The following is a 20,166-nucleotide window of genomic DNA, read 5'->3' on the forward strand; positions in this document are numbered from 1 at the left end:
CACTCTAGCAATCATCTCCCCATAAAGACACCAATTTGGACAACTATTCATGCCCCCAAGTCACCTTCACAAGAGCTAAAGAAGCCAGGCAAGAGACCCTGGTGCCTGGTTTTAGTATAGTAATAGGAAAAAAATGCATTGAAGAAAGAAGAAAAAAAGAGTTGCTTATGTCATCCCTCACTCAAATCCAAGTGGCTCAATATGGAGAGAGATGCCTCAGCTCCTACTTGGAGAGGGAGAGGGAACTGATCACATACATTACATTTGAAAGCCAGTACTAGAGCAGGGTGGTAAACCCCAAGGCCACACAGGACCCTGTGGCCCCAGTTCCCAGCCCTGTTTCTGCAGACTGAGTGTTTTGATCCTTTCGAGCCAGGTGGCCAAAGCATCTCCTCCACCAGCCTTTCTCAGTCTCTAGCAGACTGCAAGGCAATATTCCAACCACTGGGGAGTATGGAAGGAAAGTAAACCCAAGACTCTGATTTGGAGCTCAGTGCCAGACTGTCATAGTGAGACCCAGAAGCAGATAAATCCCAAAAGATCTCTATCGTTAGGTCAGTGTTCACAGCTGGAGCCTCTAGTCCTGAACCAGCGTCAGAGGGAGACCTGTATCCTGGTGGGTCAGACTTGTTTCAAATTATATCACCATCAGCCTTGAGAATAAAGAGGGACTGGTGACTGTGAGATCCAGGCATAACCTAGCTTACTATCAGCCTAGATGACCAAAGGAGTACCTCCACTCCAACCTCAGGCAGACAGCAAGTAGCAAGACTTTAACTGCAAAAGAATAGTTTGAGAAAGTGAGCTCAGGACTGTCTCTTGGGACAACGCTGGACAGATGCCAACAGTCCTTGCCCCCAAGCCAGTGCCAATGGATAGATCCCCTGGCCCTACTATGGTGCCAAGTGGAGATCCATGGCTCCAGTTGCTCAGATGAGTATCTAGCCCACATCACCTTCTCCTGGTTGTAGTAGCCTCAGGGCACAAGTTACCTCAACAGGAACAGCCCATAGTAGTGTGGTCCTTGGTTCTACGCCAGTATTGCACTGGTACTGCCAGGCTGTAGGCTCTGGGCGTGACCTAGGATCATAGCACTGGCAGCCACAGAACTAGGTTTGTGGACCCAATCCAGCCTCAGGAAGAGGCTGGCAAAGACTGACTACCTTTCCCCAGTTCATTCTGAGCAACGCACCAACTGCAGAATTGGGAGAAAACTGGGACTGGGACTCCCTCTTGTGCTTAAATAGTGATTGCACACCAGCAGTGGACTCGGCTAAGCTCAAGTTTGTGCTCCATCCAGTGTTAAATAAAAGAAGTGTCTAATAGCTCAGAGAAAATAAAACTAACTGCTTAAACTTTCTGGAAGGCAGTCAGAAGTATGAAAGCCAAAGTATGAAGATTGGGAAAAATGACTAACCTTCAATTCACTGGTAACATTCTATACCAATACTTATCAAGAACTTCCAGGAATTCACGACTTCACCTATGGAAATAAATAAAGTGTCAGAAACCAACTAGATAGCAGTTGACACCAGTAAATTCTTGCATGAAAAATTAAAAATAGCTGCTTGTAGAACACTCAAAGAACTTCAAGAAAATGTAGAGAAATGATTCAATGAAGATAATATGAAGATAAAAGCAGAAAACAATTTTAAAATAGTAACTGTTGTTAAGAAATAAGCAATATGGAAAGTTGTAAAGTGGTATATCAAAAATTCAAAACATGGGAAGGAATGGAGCGTTAGTATATTTTTTTAGCATTTTTATCTCTTTTTTATCTTTATAATGTTAAGTTTAGCTTAGCAGTTAAAACGCCCAGATCCCATATCAGAATACAAAGGCTCAGAATCCAACTCTGGATCCTGACTCCTGCTTCCTGCTATTGCAGATCCCAGGAGGAAATGGAGACGGCTCAAGTAACTGGGTCCCTACCACTCACAGGGAAAACCTAGCTCCTGACATTGTTCCAGCCTTGCTCAACCTACTGTTGTGATTTGGGAGCTCTCTCACTCTCTCTTTACCTGTCTCTATCTCTCTCTGTTACTCTGCCTATCATATGAATAAATACATTTTACATTTTAAATTTTATTTAAGGTATACAAATTTCATGTATTTCATGTATATGGATTTAGGAGCATAGTGATACTTCCTACCCTGCCCTCCCTCCTGCCCATGCTCCCACCCTTCCTCCTTCTTCCTCTCCTAACCCCTCTATTAATTTTTACAATGATCTATTTTCAGTTTACTTTATACTCATCAAATTAACTCTACACTGAGTAAAGAGTTCATCAAATAGTTACAAGGGAAAAAAAAGAGGGTCGGCGCTGTGGCATAGCAGGTAAAGCCACCACCAGCAGTGCTGGCATCCCACATGGGCACTGGTTCAAGTCCCAGTTGCTCCACTTCTTATCCAGCTCTCTGCTTTGACCTGGGAAAGCAGTGGAAGTTGGTCCAAGTTCTTGGGCCCCTGCACCCATGTGGGAGACCTAAAAGAAGCTCCTGGATCCTGGCTTCAGATTGGCCAGCTCCAGCTGTTTCAGCCATCTGGGGAGTGAACCAGCAGATGAAAGACCTGTCTCTCTCTGTCTCTGCTTCTCTGTAACTCTGCCTTTCAAGTAAATAAAAACTTCTTAAAAAAAAAAAAAAAGAAGAAGAAGAAAACACACACTGTTCAGGGCTGTAAACAATCATTGAAGATAAAAATGTCAATTTCACTCATATACATTACATTTTTGGTACTCTATTACTTACCACACACAGATCAGGGAAAATATATGGTATTTGTATATGGGGACTGGCATATTTCAGTAAGTATAATGATTTCCAGTTGCATCCATTTTGTTGCAAATGACAGGATTTCTTTCTTTCTTTTTTTAACCACTGAGTAGTATTCCATAGTGTATATACCATAATTGCTTTATCCAGTCATCAGCTGATGGACATCCGGGTTGATTCCATATCTTAACTATTGGGAATTGCACTGCAATAAACATGGGGATAAAGATAACTCTTTCAATGAGGACTTCATTTCCCTTGGGTAAGTTCCCAGGAGTGGGATTGCTTGGTCATACAGTGTATCTGTTTTCAGCTTTCTGAGGTAACTCCCTGCTGTCTTCCACAATAGCTGTACTAGTTTACATTACCACATCCTCACCTTTTTCCCTCCATCTTCACCAGCATTTGTTGTTTGTTGATTTCTATATGAGATCCATTCTAACTGCAGTGAGGTGAAACCTCATTGTGGGAGTGAACCAGTGGATGGAAGCTCCCGTTCTCTCTTTACCTGGCTCTATCTGTCTCTGTGTCTTTGCCTCTCATCTGCATAAATAAATTCTATTTTTTTTAAAAGCAGAATGATCTCAAATAAACAACCTGCCACTGCACCTCAAAGTACTAGAAAAACAAGAACAAATCAAATCCAAAATTAGTAGAATGAAAGAAATTATAAAGCTCAGAGAATAAATAATTGAAAAAGAGACTAAAAATACTCCAAAATATAAGAAAAGGATAGATTGTTCTGTGTAAAAATAAAGAAATTTGACAAAACTTTTAGCTATACTAAGAAAGGGAAAATGAGAGAAAATTCAAATAAATAAAATCAGAGATGAAAATGGAGATGTTACAGCTGACACCGCCAAAATATAGAGAATTGTTAGAGATTATTCTGAGCAATTCTATGCCAATAAATTTGAAAACCTATAAGAAATGTACAAATTCCTGGACAGATACACTTTAACTGATTCATGAAGAAATACAATACCTAAACAGATGACTGAGAAACAAGATTGAATCAGTTAAAATATATATATACATATATATATATATATATATATATATATATATATATATATATATATCTCAAGGCCTGCACTGTGATGTAATAGGTTAAATCTCTACCTGTGGCTCCAGCATCCCATATGGGCACCAGTCCGAGTCCCGGTTGCTCCATTTCTGATGCAGCTCCCTGCTGATGGCCTGGAAAAGAAGCAGAAGACGGCCCAAGTGCTTAGGCACCTTCAGCCATGTGGGAGACCTGGAAGAAGCTCCTGGATCCCTAGCTTTGGATCAGCCCAGCTCTGGCCGTTGTGGCCTTTGGGGAGCAAACCAGTGGATAGATCTCTCTCTCTCTCACTCTCTCTCTCTCTCCCTTTCGCTCTTTCTCTCTTTCTCTCTCTGTAACTCTGCCTCTCAAATAAATTAATAAATCTTTAAAAAAAACTCTCCTCTCAAAGAAAAGTCCAGTGTAAGGTGGTTTCACCACTGAATTCTACCAAATATTTAAAGAACAAATATTCACTCTTCTTAAAATATTAAAAAAAATAGAGGATAGAATTTTTCCAACCTCATTCTACAAGGCCAAAATTATCTTGATACTAAAAAAAGACAAGAAAACAACAAAAAAGAAAGCTACAGATCAATATCCTTGATAAACATAGATGCAAAAATCCTCAACAAAATACTAGCAAATAAATCCAATAGGACATGAAAAAGATTACTCACCATGATCAAGTAGAATTTATCCCAAGAATGCAAGTACAGTTCAATATATACAAATCAATAAATATAATAAATATAATATACCCCTTCAACAGAATGAATGGTAAAAACCAGATGACCATCTTAATAAATGCAGAAGAGGCATTTATAAATTCCAATATTCTTTCATGGTAAAAAATTCTGATCAAATGAGGTATAGAAGGCATATATTTCAACATAATAAAGCCCCTCTATAACAAGCCAATGCCTAATACCATATTGAATGGGGAAAAGCTAAAGTTTTTCTAGATTTCAATGACAAAAATGTCACCACTTTTATTCAACATAGTACCAGAAATTCTTGCTAGGGCAATTAGGAAAGACAAAAGGGGGGGGCATCCAAATTGGAAAATGATAAGTCAAACTGTCACTATTTGCAGATGACACAATCTTATATAGAAAATCCCAGGGCCAGCACTGTGGCATAGCAGGTAAAGCCACCGCCTACAGTGCCGGCATCCCATATGGGCACCATTTCTAGTCCTGGCTGCCCCCCTTTCAATCTAGTTCTCTGCTATGGCCTTGGAAAGCAGTAGAAGATGGGCAAAGCCTTGCACCCACATGGGGGACCTGGAAGAAATTCCTGGCTTCTGATTTCTGATTGGTACAGCTCCGGCCATCGTGGCCATTTGGGGATTGAACCAGTGGATGGAAGACCTCTCTCTCTCTCTCTTTGACTCTGCCTATCTGTAAATATGCCTTTCAAATAAATAAATAAATCTTTAAAAAGAAAAGAAAAAATCCCAAATTTTTCAACAAGAAGATATTATAATTAATAAGTGATTTGAAAAAGCTGCAATATACAAAGTCAATGTGCAAAAGTCAATAGTATTATTTACCAATAACAAGTTATATAAAAAAGCAATCAAGAGACCAATTCCATTTCCAAAATCCAGAAAAAAAATCTAGGAATAAATTTTACCAGAGAAAAGAAAAATCTTTACAATGAAAGCTATAGGACACTGATGAAAGAAGACACAAAGAAATGGAAAGTTATCTCATGCTCATGAATTAGAAGATTTAATGTAAAAATGCCCATGCCACCCCAAGCAATTTACAGATTCAATGCAATACCTATCAAAATGTCAACGACATTTTCACAAAACTAGGGAAAAAAAAAAGGGCACTATCAAAATTTGTATGGAGGGGCTGGCACTGTGGCATAGAGGGTAATCCCATATGGGTGCCAATTCAAGTCCTGGCTGCTCCACTGCTAATGTGCCTGGGAAAGCAATGGAAGATGACCCAAGTAGTTGACCCCTGTATCCACGTGGGAGAACAAAAAAAAGCTCCTGGCTCCTGGCTTCAGTCAGGCCCAGTCCTGGCCATTTCAGCCACCATTTGGGGAATGAACCAGCAGATGGAAGCGCTCTCGCTTGTGCTCTGTGTGTGTGTGTGTGTGTGTGTGTCTGTGTGTGTCTTTCGCTCTGTAACTCTGTCTTTCAAACAAATAAAATAAGTCTTAATAAAAACCATATAGGACCACAAGAGACCCTGAATAGACAAAGCAATCTTGAGCAAAATAATAATAATAATAATAATAAAGCAGGAGGCATTATGCTACTGGACTTCAAAAATACTACAAAAACAGCATGGTATTGGCATAAACACAGACAAACAGATCGATGGAAGAGAATAGAGGCCTAAAAGTAATCCAACACATCTACTACATCTAATTGTTCTTCTAAAAAAAAAGATTTATTTGAAAGGCAGAGTTACAGAGAGGAAGAGGCAGAGAGAGATCTACCTGCTGGTTCACTCCCCAAATGGCCACAACCAGTAGCCAGGAGCTTCTTCCAGGTCTCCCATGTGGGTGCAGGGGCCCAAAGACCTGGGCCATCTTTCACTGCATTCCCAGGCCATAGTAGAGAGCTGGATCAGAAGTGGAGCAGCCAGGACATGAACCGACACCCATTGAGATACCAGTGCTGTAGGCTGGGGCTTTAACTCACTGAGCCACAGCGCCAGCACCCGAACTGTTCTTTAACAAAGGTGCTAAGAACACACTGCAGAAAGGACAGTTTTTTCAGTAGAAGGTACTGAGAAAATTAGATATTTGCATACAGAATGAAACTAGACCCTCTATCTCTCACAATGCACAAAAATCAATCAAAATGGATTAAAGACCCGAATGTAAAACATGAAACTACTATAAGAAAACATAGGAGAAACACTTTAAGACGTTGCAACAGGCAAGGGTTTTTTGTGTCAGACTCCAAAAGTACAGAGAACAAAAGAAAGACAGACAAGTGGATGTCGTCAAACTACAGAGCTTCTGCTAAGCAACGAAGCAATCAACAGAGTGAAAAGACAGCCTACTGAATGGGAGAAAACACTTGCAAGTATACATCTAGCAAAGGGCAGACAACCCGAATATTTAGGGAATTCAATGCAATAGCATAAAAACAAATCATCAACTTAAAATTGGCAATAGATCAAAATAGAACTTTTTCAAAGACATACAAATGTCTAACAGTTACATGAAAAAATTTTCAACATTGGTAATCATCAGAAAATGCAAATCAAAATCACAATAAGGTATCAACTCATTCCAGTTAATTAGCTATTATCAAAAATCCAAAAGATAACAAGAGCTGAAAAAGACATGGAGAAAAGGAAGCACTTGCACACTATTGGCAGAAGGACAAAATTAATACACCCTTTGCGGAAACAGTATGGAGGGTCCTCAAAAACTAAAAACGGAGCTATCATATGATCCAGCAATCCCCTTAGAGAGCATATATTAAAGTGAAATAAAATAAATCTGCTGAACAGACATCTGTACTCACTTGTTTACCTCAGCACTATCCACAATAACCAAGAAATGGAAATAACCTAAGTGTTAATCAACTGACAAATAGATAAAGAATACAAGATACGTGTACACAATGGATACTATTCAGCCATAAAAAGGATGAAATCCTGTAATTTGCATCAACATGGATAGAACTGAAGATTATGTTAAGTGAAATACACCAAGCACAGGAAGATGAGTTCCATATGCTCTCTCATACGTGGGATCTAAAAAGTTTGATGTCATAGAAGTTGAGAGGCTGCGGAGAGTAGGGATGAAGGGAAGAACATGGAAAACTTGATTAACAATTACTAAGTCAGTTATGACTAAGAAGTTTGGTACTCACAACGGCAAATACGCACAATAAGGTGACTTTCAATAATAATAATGTACGATATGTCTTCTTAACAACAACAAAAAAATTAGATGAAGAATTTTTAATGTGTTCACCATAAAGAAAAGATAAATACTTGCCGGCGCCGTGGCTCACTAGGCTAATCCTCCGCCTTGCGGCGCTGGCACACCGGGTTCTAGTCCCAGTCGGGGTGCCGGATTCTGTCCCGGTTGCCCCTCTTCCAGGCCAGCTCTCTGCTGTGGCCAGGGAGTGCAGTGGAGGATGGCCCAAAGTACTTGGGCCCGGCACCCTATGGGAGACCAGGAGAAGCACCTGGCTCCTGCCTTCAGATCAGCACGGTGTGCCGGCTGCAGCACGCCGGCCACGGCGGCCATTGGAGGGTGAACCAACGGCAAAGGAAGACCTTTCTCTCTGTCTCTCTCTCTCTCACTGTCCACTCTGCCTGTCAAAAAAAAAAAAAAAAGATAAATACTTAAGGAGATAAATTTATTTTGATTTGGACATTATATAATCTGTACGTGCATCAAAACATCACATGGTACCACGTAAATATATATAATTTTTAAGTGTCAATTAAAACTTTAAAAAGAATTTCAGAGAAATACACAGTAAAGTCTTTTGTACATTTTGGTGATCATAGTTAGTAACAACGTATTGTAGGCCTGCCTGATAACTGCCAAGAGAATAGATTTTAAATGTTCTCATCACACAAAGAATGATAAGTATTCAAGATAATGCATATCTTACTTATATTGATCCAACCATTCTACAGTTTATACCTATTCAAAAATATAGTCAGTGAGAAATGCAAATTTTAATAACTCACTCTATATAGTCATTAATTTATTCTGCATCCCATATTCTCCCTCCTAAAATCTTTTTATTTTATTTTTAATTTTGTATTGAAAATGTATTCTTGTTTAAACTTATTCTATTAGTGACAGTTACAGTACCCAATAATATTTGAGGTAATTAATATTAAAGCCATCATTATTTTAAAAGCCACTGAGGCAGATGACAGGATAAGCAAATTGTGACATACCTGTATGATGGAATATTGTACAAACTTTTATTTTGTCTGCATCACATGGTATGTTCAGGTTTCTTTTTAACTTTTATTTAATGAATATAAATTTCCAAAGTACAGCTTATGGATTACAATAGCTTCCCCCCTTCCATAACTTCCCTCCCACCCACGACCCTCCCCTCTCCTGCTCCCTTTCCCATTCCATTCACATCTAGATTCATTTTCAATTATCTTTATATACGGATCAATTCAGTATATATTAAGTAAAGATTTCATCAGTTTGCACCCACACAGAACATAAAGTGTAAAATACTGTTTCAGTACTAGTTATAGCATTAAATCACAATGTACAGCACATTCGGGACAGAGATCCTACATAAGGAGTAAGTGCACAGTGACTCCTGTTGTTGACTTAACAAATTGACACTCTTGTTTATGGCGTCAGTAATCAGCCTAGGCTCTAGTCATGAGTTGCCAAGGCTATGGAGGCCTTTTGATCTTATTTAGACAAGGTCATAGTCAAAGTGGAAGTTCTCTCCTCCCTTCAGAGAAAGGTACCTCCTTCTTTGATGACCTGTTCTTTCCACTGGGATCTCACTCGCGGAGATCTTTCATATAGGTTTGTGGTTGTTGTTGTTGTTGTTTTGTTTGTTTGTTTTTTGCCAGAGTGTCTTGGCTTTCCATGCCTAAAATACTCTCATGGGCTTTTCAGCCAGATTCACATGCCTTAAGGGCTGATTCTGAGGCCAGAGTGCTGTTTAGGACATCTGCCATTCTATGAGTCTGGTGTGTATCCCGCTTCCCATGTTGGATCGTTCTCTCCCTTTTTTATTCTATCAGTTAGTATTTGAAGACACTAGTCTTGTTTATGTGATCCCTTGGACTCTTAGACCTATCATTATGACCAATTGTGAACTGAAATTGATCACTTGGACTAGTGAGATGGCATTGGTACATGCCACCTTGATGGGATGAATTGGAATCCCCTGGCACGTTTCTAACTCCACCATTTGGGGCAAGTCTGAAAGAGCATGTACCAAATTGTACATCTCCTCCCTCTCTTATTCCCACTCTTATATTTAACAGGGATCTCTTTTCAGGTAAATGTTAACACTTAAAAATAATTGTGTGTTAATTACAGAATTCAACCAATAGTATTAAGTAGAACAAAAAAATACTAAAAAGGATAAAGTATTAAGCTGTTCATCAACAGTCAAGGCAAGGGCTGATCAAGTCACCGTTTCTCAAAGTGTCCATTTCACTTTAACAGGTTTCCTTTTTGGTGCTCAGTTAGTTGTCACTGCTCAGGGAGAACATATGATATTTGTCCCTTTGGCACTGGCTTATTTCACTCAGCATGATGTGTTCCAGATTCCTCCATTTTGTTGCAAATGACCAGATTTCATTGTTTTTGACTGCTGTATAGTATTCTATAGAGTACACATCCCATAATTTCTTTATCCAGTCTACTGTTGATGGGAATTTAGGTTGATTCCAGGTCCTAGGTATTGTGAATTGAACTGCAATAAACATTAAGGTGCAGAGCACTTTTTTGTTTGCCAATTTAATTTCCTTTGGGTAAATTCCAAGGAGTGGAATGGCTGGGTTGAATGGTAGGGTTATATTCAGGTTTCTGAGGAATCTCCAGACTGACTTCCATAGTGGCTTGACCAGTTTGCATTCCCACCAACAGTGGGTTAGTGTCCCTTTTTCCCCACATCCTCTCCAGCATCTGTTGTTGGCAGATTTCTGCATGTGAGCCATTCTAACCGGGGAGAGGTGAAACCTCATTGTGGTTTTGATTTGCATTTCCCTGATTGCTAGTAATCCTGAACATTTTTTCATGTGAATGACATGTATTCTTGAAATATTTCTTATTGGAATATTACACAAATTTAAAAATGAATGAGATTTGATGCATGCTACAACATGAATGAGCCCTGAAAATATTAGGCTAGACACAGAAGAACAAACATTGTATGATTTGTTTTATATAAGGTATCTTGAGTAGTCAAATTCCTAGAGACTAAAAGTACAACTGTGATAACTAGGGGTTTGAGAGAGAAGAAGAGGAGGAATTACTGCCTAATAGATACAGAGTTTCAGTTGGGATGATGAAAAAGTTCTAGAAGTGGAAAGTGGTGGAAAGTGGTGATGGTTGAACAACTTTATAAATGTACTTAATGCCACTGAATTGTACACCTAAAACTGCTAAAATGGTAAATTTTATGTTTTATGTACTTTCTCATAATAAAAAAATTTTGAAATATGCCCATCACAATATATAGGGAGTTTCCATGCTAAGTGCTCTGGTATCCTATCATAATACCATCATCAAATATAGTTTTAACCATATTCCTCCAGCTAGACCACAAGATCTTGAACAATATTGTGAATAATAATCTTTAAATGTTGTGAAACTACCACCAGGAAGTTTGTACCAATTTAGCACTCAATTGACAGTGTATCTTTTTCTTCATTTACTTGTTGACATTAAGTCTTATAATTTTTTGGTAATTTTTGCCTACAAAAGTATAGTTTCATTTCAGTTTCCTTGGTTATGAGATGAGTGTGAAGACCTTATTTTATAGGACTTTTCCTTATATGAGTACACTTCTCCCTGACATGGACACTTCATGTAATTGTTCTCTTCTGATTTTGCTTCTCCTCTAGTGCTCCTTTTCTTCTTTGTTGATTCTTCTTTTCTAATTATGATTATTCCCTTGGGTTCTATTCTGAGCTATCTTCACTTTTTACTGTATGTAGTCTTTTTAGTCTAGTTTTTTCTACTCAGATGGCTTCAAAAGTAGATCATGTGTTAATGGCATATATGGAAAGCACTGGCCCAAATCTTCCTTGGTATGCAGAAGTCTTGCATACCAATTACCAAATAAATACTTCCCCATAAGTATTGCTCATTCTGCCTCCCATTCTATAAACTCATTCCAGAATTCAGCATCTGCCTCCTTCAACCTACTTTGGCCTTGTGTTCACCACCCATTGAACAGTAACAGTTTCTTCTGAGAATTATCTGATTCTTCTATCATCTTAACCAGCTTTTCTCCCTGCCTCAAGTCAGTCACTTCCTACACATGAATTAGGTCACTGTTTGCTTTCCCATAAGCACATCCTTAGTTTATCTGATCATAACCTCTTGTCTGACTACAGCCACACCCTTTACTGTTCTCCTAATTCCACTCTTGGAGTTTAATCCACACGCCTTACTGTGGCCAAAGCAAACCTCTGAAACAAGACTGCTCATATCACACCTTTCAAAAGTTTCCCTTTGTCCATAGGATAAATTCCAAGCTCCATAATATATCTAATAAGGTCTGTACTCTTCTCAACCCTCTCCCACCTTATCACATACCACTCCTCCAACCTGGAGCCATACATACACAGCAGTATTCAATCATGCTAAACTTCTTTCAGCTCTACACATAACCAGTGGTCTTTTCCATCCCTCAGCTTTTATGTTTCCAATTATCTAGGTTCTCAGCTTCCTGTTCATCATCCAGGTCTCCATTGCTTGGCTATTTGCAATCCCTCCTCAGCTGCTGAGCCAGAGAGTAAATCCCAGCTTCCTTTTTTTGAAGTTGTCTCACTCCATGGAGAAGTCCTTTTATAAGAATACCCCTGGAAAATATCCAAGAGAAATAATCCTCACTTGGGTTCCACATCTAGTGGCAGGAATAATATAACTCTGATCCACACTGACGCCAATCCCACTATCTATTCTGCTATGCAGGTGTTTCATCTATCATTCACTCAAGGCTCTTTCTTTTTCTCCCTTCCTCCCTCCTTTCTCCCTCCTTCCCGTCCTTCCTTCCTTCCTTGCTTGTTTCCTTCCTTCCTTTCTCCTCTTCCTCTCTCTTCTTTCCTTCTTTTTTGTTTTTTTTTTCTTCCTTCCTCCCTCCTTCCCTCTCTCCCTCTACCTTCCTTCCTTCCTTCTTTCCTTCCTTCCTTCCTTCCTTCCTTCCTTCCTTCCTTCCTTCCTTCCTTCCTTCCTTCCTTCTTTTTCAATCTTTTGTGAATGAGCTATTTTTTTATCAGTAAAGCATCTCTGGGTAACTATGTCAAAGCTTTCTCTTTTTTTTATTTTTCCCAAAGAAACGGTTTATTTAATGAATACAAATTTCTTAAGTACAACTAACTATAGGAATATAGTTATTTTTCCCACCATATCCACACTAGCACCCAACCTGCTCCTCCCTCTCCCTTTCCCAGTCCCATTCTCCATTAAGAGTCTTTTTTTTTTTTTTTTTTGACAGGCAGAGTGGACAGTGAGAGAGAGAGACAGAGAGAGAAAGGTCTTCCTTTGCCGTTGGTTCACCCTCCAATGGCCGCCGCTGCAGCCGGCGCACCGCGCTGATCCTGACAGGAGCCAGGAGCCAGGTGCTTTTCCTGGTCTCCCATGGGGTGCAGGGCCCAAGCACCTGGGCCATCCTCCACTGCACTCCCTGGCCATAGCAGAGAGCTGGCCTGGAAGAGGGGCAACCGGGACAGAATCCGGCGCCCCAACCGGGACTAGAACCCGGTGTGCCGGCGCCGCAAGGTGGAGGATTAGCCTATTGAGCCACGGCGCCGGCTAAGAGTCATTTTCAATTAACTTTGTACACAGAACACCAACTCTATACTAAGTAAAGATTTCAACAATTTTCACACACACACACACACACACCCAAAAAAAGTATTTGAAAACAAGTTTTACATCTAACTCTCATAATACAACTCGTTGAGGACAGAGGTCCTGCTTAGGAAGTTAGTGCACAGTGACTCCTATTGTTAATTTAACAATTAACACTCTTATCTATGACGTCAGTGATAACCCAAGGTTCTTGACATGAGCTACCTAGGCTATAGAAGCCTTTTGTGTCCACAAACTCCTTCAGTATTTAGACAAGACCATAATCAAAGTGGAAGTTCTCTCCTCACCTCAGAGAAAAGTACATCCTTCTTTCATGGCCACTTCTTTCCACTAGGGTCTCACCCCACCAAGGTCCTTCATGTAGGACACGTTTTGCCACAGTGTCATGGATTTGCATCCTCTCATGGACTTTTCAAACAGAACAGGATGCCTTAAGGGCTGATTCTGAGGTCAGAGTGTTACTTAAAGCGATTGTCATTCTATGAGTTTGCTGAGTGGACAGCTTCCAATGTTGGAATGTTCTGTCCTTTTTAATTCTATTATTATTATCAGATACTTGATCCATCTATATATCACTTTAACACTTAATACTTAACACTTAAGATGGGATTTTTACCATGAAGATTAATGGGATTTGTGGTCCCATGTAAAGTTTTTAAACTGTACCCTTAGATATAAGTCTGTAAGAATGAATGCAGAACTATACAGCTTTACAGTTATGCACTTCCTCTTCCCTCTCTTATTCCCACTCTTATTTTTTAATGAGATCGGTCCTTAGTGGACTTTATACACATATGATTAATTCTATGTTAAGTGAAGAATTCAACAAATATTATTAAGAACAACAACAACAAAAAAAAAAAAAAAAAAAAAAACCCTGTTCCTTGACAGTCAAGACAAGCAGAGCTCAAGTCATTCCTTCTCAAAGTGTCAATTTCACCTCTAGAAATTTCATTTTAGGTGCTCTATTAGTTCTCACAGATCTGGAAGAACATACAGTATTTGTCTCCTTCGGACTGGCTTATTTCACTAAGTATGATGTTTTCCAGATTCATCCATTTTGTTTTAAATGACTGGATTTCATTTTTTACTGCTGTGTAGTACTCCATACTGTATATATCCCATAATTTATTTATCCAGTCTTCAGGTGACGGGCATTTAGGATGATTCCATGTCTTAGCATTGTGAATTGAGCTGCAATAAATATGGTTGTGCAGATCATTCTTTCATTTACTTATTTCATTTCCCTTGAGTAAATTCCTATGAGTGGGATGGCTGGATCATATGGTAGGTTTATATTCAGATTTCTGAGGTATCTCCTAATTTTCCTCCATAGTGGCTATAGTGGCTTAGCCAGTTTAATTCCACTAACACTGGATTAAGGTACCATTTTCCCCACAATATTGTTTGTTGATTTCTTTATTAAAGCCATGCTAACTGAGGTGAGGTGAAATCTCACTGTATTTTTTATTTGTAATTCCCTAATGGCTAGTGATCCTGAAAATTTTTTCATGTGTCTGTTGGTTATTTGGAATTCTTCTTTTACAAAATATCTGTTTGGGGCTGGCGTGGTGGCACACTTGGTTAATCCTCCGCCTGCAGCGCTGGCATCCCATATGGACACTGGGTTCTAGTCCCAGCTGTTCCTCTTCCAGTCCAGCTCTCTGCTGTGGCCTGGGAAGGCAGTGGAGGACAGCCCAAGTGCTTGGGCCATGTACCCACATGGGAGACCAGGAAGAAGCACCTGGCTCCTGGCTTCGGATCGGTGCAGCTCTGACTGTGGCAGCCATTTGGGGAGTGAACCAATGGAAGAAAGACCTTTCTCTCTGTCTCTCCCTCTCACTGTCTGTAACTCTATCTGTCAAATAAATAAACAAAAATCTTTTAAAAAAAGTCTGTTTAAGTACTTTTCCCATTTCCTAATTGGGTTGTTGTTTTTATTGTTATAGAGATTCTTGATTTCTTTGTATATTCTGGTTATTAATCCTTTATCAGTTGTATAGTTTGCAAATAATTTCTCCCATTCTGTCAGTTGTCTCCTCACTTTCCTGAGTGTTTCATTTGCAGGACAGAAGCCCCTCAATTTGATGTATTCCCATTTGTTAATTTTGGCTATGATTGCCTGTGCCTCTGTCTTTTCCAAGAACTATTTGACTATGTCAAGGTCTTGCCTATGTCAACTCTTTGCCTACGTCAATGTCCCTAATGTCCTCTAATAACTTCATGGTATCATGAAATACATTTAAATCTTTCATCCATGTTGAATGGATTTTTGTGTAAGGTGTAAGGTATGGGTCTTGCTTCATACTTCTGCATGTGGAAATCCAATTTTCATAGCACCATTTGTTGAAGAGGCTCTCCTTGCTCCAGGGATTTGATAAAATACAACACCCTTGCATGATGAAAACTCTAAGCAAACTGGGTATAGAAGGAACATTCCATAATATAATCAAAGCAATTTATGAAAAACCCATGGCCAGCATCCTATTGAATGGGGAAAAGTTGGAAGCATTTCCACTGAGATCTAGTACCAGACAGGGATGTCCACTCCCACCACTGCTATTCAATACAGTTCTGAAAGTTTTAACCAGAGCTATTAGGCAAGAAAAGGAAATTAAAGGGATATGAATTGGGAAGGAAGAACTCAAACTATCCCTCTTTGCAGATGATATGATTCTTTATGTAGGGGATCCAAAGAACTCTACTAAGAGACTATTGGAACTCATAGAAGAGTTTGGCAAAGTTGCAGCATATAAAATCAGTGCACAAAAATCAACAGCCTTTGTATACACAGGCAATGCCACAGCTGAGGAAGAACTTCTAAGATCAATCCCATTCACAATAGCCACGAAAACAATCAAATACCTTGGAATAAACTTAACCAAGGAGGTTAAAGATCTCTACAATGAGAATTACAAAATCATAAAGAAAGAAATAGAAGAGGATACCAAAAAATGGAAAAATCTTCCATGCTCATGGATTGGAAGAATCAATATCATCAAAATGTCCATTCTCCCAAAATCAATTTATAGATTCAATGCGATACCAATCAAAATACCAAAGACATTCTTCTCATATCTGGAAAAAATGATGCTGAAATTCATATGGAGACACAGGAGACCTCGAATAGCTAAAGCAATCTTGTACAACAAAAACAAAGCCGGAGGCATCACAATATCAGATTTCAGGACATACTACAGGGCAGTTGTAATCAAAACAGGATGGTGTATTGATTTTATATCCTGCTACTTTACCAAACTATTCTATGAATTACAAGAGTCTCTTGGTGAATTCCTTTGGATTTCCTATGTACTGAATCATATCATCTGCAAATAGGGATAGTTATACTTCCTCCTTCCCAATTTTTACCCCTTTGATTACTTTTTCTTCCCTAATGGCTCTGGTAAATTTGATTTTTTTAATTTACTGAGACTTCTTTTATGGCCTAGTATGTGGTCAATCTTAGAGAAAGTTCCATGCATTGGCTAGAAGAATGTATATTCTACAACTGTAGGATACAAAGTTCTGTAGATATCTGTTAGGTCCATTTGGTCTAGAGTGTCGATTAACTCTTTTGTTTCCCTGCTGATTTTCTATCTGGTATATCTGTCCATTGCTGAAAGTGGAGTATTGAATTCCCCCATTACTATTGTATTTGAGTCTTTGTCTCCCTTTAGATCCTTACCATTTCTTTTGAATAGCCAGGTATCCTGTAATCAGGTGCATATACATTTATAAAAGTCACATCTTCCTGTTGAATTAAAACTTTAATCATTACATAGTGCTCTTCTTTGTCTCTTTAACAGTTTTTGTGTTAAAATCTATTTTGTCTGATATTAGGATGGCTACATCAGCTCTTTTTTGGTTCCTGTTAGCATGGAATATCTTTTTCCATCCTTTCACTTCCAGTCTTCATGCATATTTGTTGGTGAGATGTTTTTCTCTAGGCAGCAAATAGATGGGTTTTGTTTTTCAATCCATTCAGCCAGTCTGTGTCTTTTAACTGGAGAGTTGAGGCCATTTACATTCAAGGTGATTATTGATAAGTAATGACTTTGTCCTGCCATTTTTCCAAAATCTTCCTATTTTTACTTTGGATTTGTTTTGTACTTTTACTGGGAAATTTTCTTCCTTTACTTTCTTTCATAGTGATGGCCATGTTTCTGTGTTTCGGTGTGCAGCACATCCTTAAGCATCTTTTGTAGGGCTGCACAGGTGGTAACAAATTCTTCAACTTTTGTTAAGGAAGGTCTTTTTTTCACCTTCATTCATAAATGAGAACTTTGCAGAGAATAGTATTTTGGAAGGACAGTTTTTTCTCTTAAGATTTGAATTATATCTCACCATTCTCTCCTAGCTTTTAGGATTTCTTATGAGAAGTCCACTGTGAGTCTAATTGGAAATCCTCTGAAAGTAATCTGGCATTTCTGTTGTGCACAGTTTATTTTTTAGAGAGTTTTAATAAATATAAATTTCATAGGTACAGCTTTTGGGTTATAGTGGTTCTTTCCCTCATACCTGCCCTCCCACACCCACTCTCGTCCCACCCCTTACTCCCTCTCCCATCCCATTCTTCATTAAGACTCATTTTTAATTATCTTTATATATAGATCAACTCTATACTAAGTAAAGATTTCAACAGTTTGCACCAACACAGATACACAAAATATAAAGTACTGTTTGAAGACTAATTTTACCGTTAATTCTCATAATACAACTCATTAAGGACAGAGGTTCTACATGGGGAGCAAGTACACAGTGACTCCTGTTGTTAACAACTGACACTCTTATTTATGACATCAGTGATCACCCGAGGCTCTTGTCATGAGCTGCCAAGGCTATGGAAACTTCCTAAGTCCACAAACTCTGTCAGTATTTAGATAGGGCCATAATTAAAGTAGAAGTTCTCTCTCCCTACAAAGAAACGTACTTTCTTCTTTGATGGCCCCTTCCTTTCCACTGTGATCTCACTCACAGAGATCTTTCATGAAGGTCATTTTTTGCCACCATGTCTTGGCTTTCCATGCCTGACATGCTCTCAAGAGCTTTTTAGCCAGATCTGAAAGCCTTAAGGGCTGATTCTGAGGCCAGAGTTGTGCACAGTTTAGAATTTTTTCTTTGTGGTTACGCAGTGAGTTGCCTTACAATGTGTCTTAGCGAAGATCTTTTCTGGCCATGTCTATCGGAGGTTCTATGTGTTTACTGTACTTTGATGTCCTTTTCTTTCACCAAATTAGGGAAGCTTTCTGTTATTATTTCACTAAAATGTCTTCTAATCCTTATTTTCCTCACCTTCAGGAACTCCTAGAACCTGTATGTTGCATTGTTCGATAGTATCCTATAGACTACCAACAGTGTTTTTTAATTTTCTAATTTTTCCTTCTTGTTTTTGGTTTGACTGTGCTTTGTCTTCTAATTCCAAATTTCTTTCTTCTGCTTAACCAATTTTGTTGGTAAGGCTTTCCACTGCATTTTTTATTTGTTCTACTGAATTTTTCATTTCATTTTGATTTCTCTTTAAGCTATCAATTTCATGGGAGAAATTTTCTTTCTTATTATGTAAGGATTTCAGTAGTTCATGCATTTGCTTCTGATTACTTCCATATAATCTTGTGATCAATTTTTTGAATTCCATTTCTGGCATTTCTTCAATCTCATCATCTTCACAATCTGGTACTGAAGTGTTGTATTCTTTTGGAGGGATCATATTGTCTTCCTTATTCTTGTTTCTTGAATTGGTGCATTTAATATTCAGCATTTTTGGAGATACTTGTTGGTTTCTTCTTTTTTGCTCTGGCAGCTTTTATCTTTGTACTATTCCTCTGTAGATTATTGGAGTGTCTGCTTTCAGTGAATATCTAGAGGCATGTAGTGGGTGTGGAGAGAGAGTTCTGTTCAGTTCTCCAGGGTGAATTGTATGTCTAAGGTGACACACTTGGGTTTGGTATGGTAAATCTCCTTTTTTTTTTTTTTATCAAAGGGGAAGTTTATTCTACTCAGCCGAGCTCCTCTCCTCAAAAGTGATCAGTGCCTGAGCACTAGCCCCAGTGGGTATAATATTCATCTGCTCTGCCACAAAGACCACATAAAGGATCTGGGCAGTCCTCAGTGCAAGCTCAAATTCCCCAGCAATATCCCTCACCAAGTAACCAGGGAGCTTTGAGTGTGTGGAGTCTGCCACAGTGACTGTCCAAAGTCCCAGCCACACTGTGAGCCCTATCACACAGCCTCAGTTTTTTCACAAGTCCCAGCACACAAGCCTCCCAAAGTCATGAGCACCCAGCCCCCTGTTAGTTCTCCCCACCAGAGTCAGGAGTCTCTACTCAGCTGGTTGCTGGGCAGAGACACGAGCTCACATAGCTGTTATGTATGTCCAAAATGGCGCCCACTCTATCAGCTTGCTACAGGATGCCATTGCAGGGTGATCAGGGAGAGAAAAACTTGCCAGTTCTTTTTCTTTCTCTCCTCTAGTTTGGCAGGTATACTATCCTCCACAGGGCTCCAAACCAGGTTCCCTCTAGGCTCTTCCTGCAGCTTTATCGCCAGTGGCTTGGGCTGCTGCAGTCTGGTCTTACCTCACTTTCAAACACTGGTGTGGAAGCTCTTGGCTGCTGGAGTTTGAGTTGTGGACATCCACACTCTCCACATAGGTCCACTGTGTCCCTCTAATTTGCAGAGTTTCCCCTGCCATTTTCTCCCTCTTACCCGAGACTGCACTCTCTCCACTTTTTTTAAACTGTCTTCTCCTAGACTAGAGCAATAAGCTCTCTCCCCACTCTGCTATCTTGAAAGCTCAATTAGTCTTG

At 39.3% G+C, this 20,166-nt stretch overlaps 1 long non-coding RNA gene across 10 annotated transcripts in view; it reads right to left on the reverse strand.

The window, feature by feature from the left end:
• LOC127494001 (uncharacterized) overlaps positions 1-20,166 on the reverse strand; it is a 184,676-nt gene that overhangs the window by 153,231 nt on the left and 11,279 nt on the right. For all 10 annotated transcript variants that reach the window (XR_011387744.1, XR_011387738.1, XR_011387746.1 and 7 more), the window contains exons 2-4: positions 3,898-3,975; positions 2,752-2,980; positions 1,418-1,483 (exon numbers count right to left, since the gene is read on the reverse strand). This is a non-coding gene — a long non-coding RNA (uncharacterized lncRNA). The remainder of the gene's footprint in view (positions 1-1,417; positions 1,484-2,751; positions 2,981-3,897; positions 3,976-20,166) is intronic.

This window comes from Oryctolagus cuniculus, chromosome 4 (assembly GCF_964237555.1).
Source record: "Oryctolagus cuniculus chromosome 4, mOryCun1.1, whole genome shotgun sequence".
Lineage (NCBI taxonomy): Eukaryota > Metazoa > Chordata > Mammalia > Lagomorpha > Leporidae > Oryctolagus > Oryctolagus cuniculus.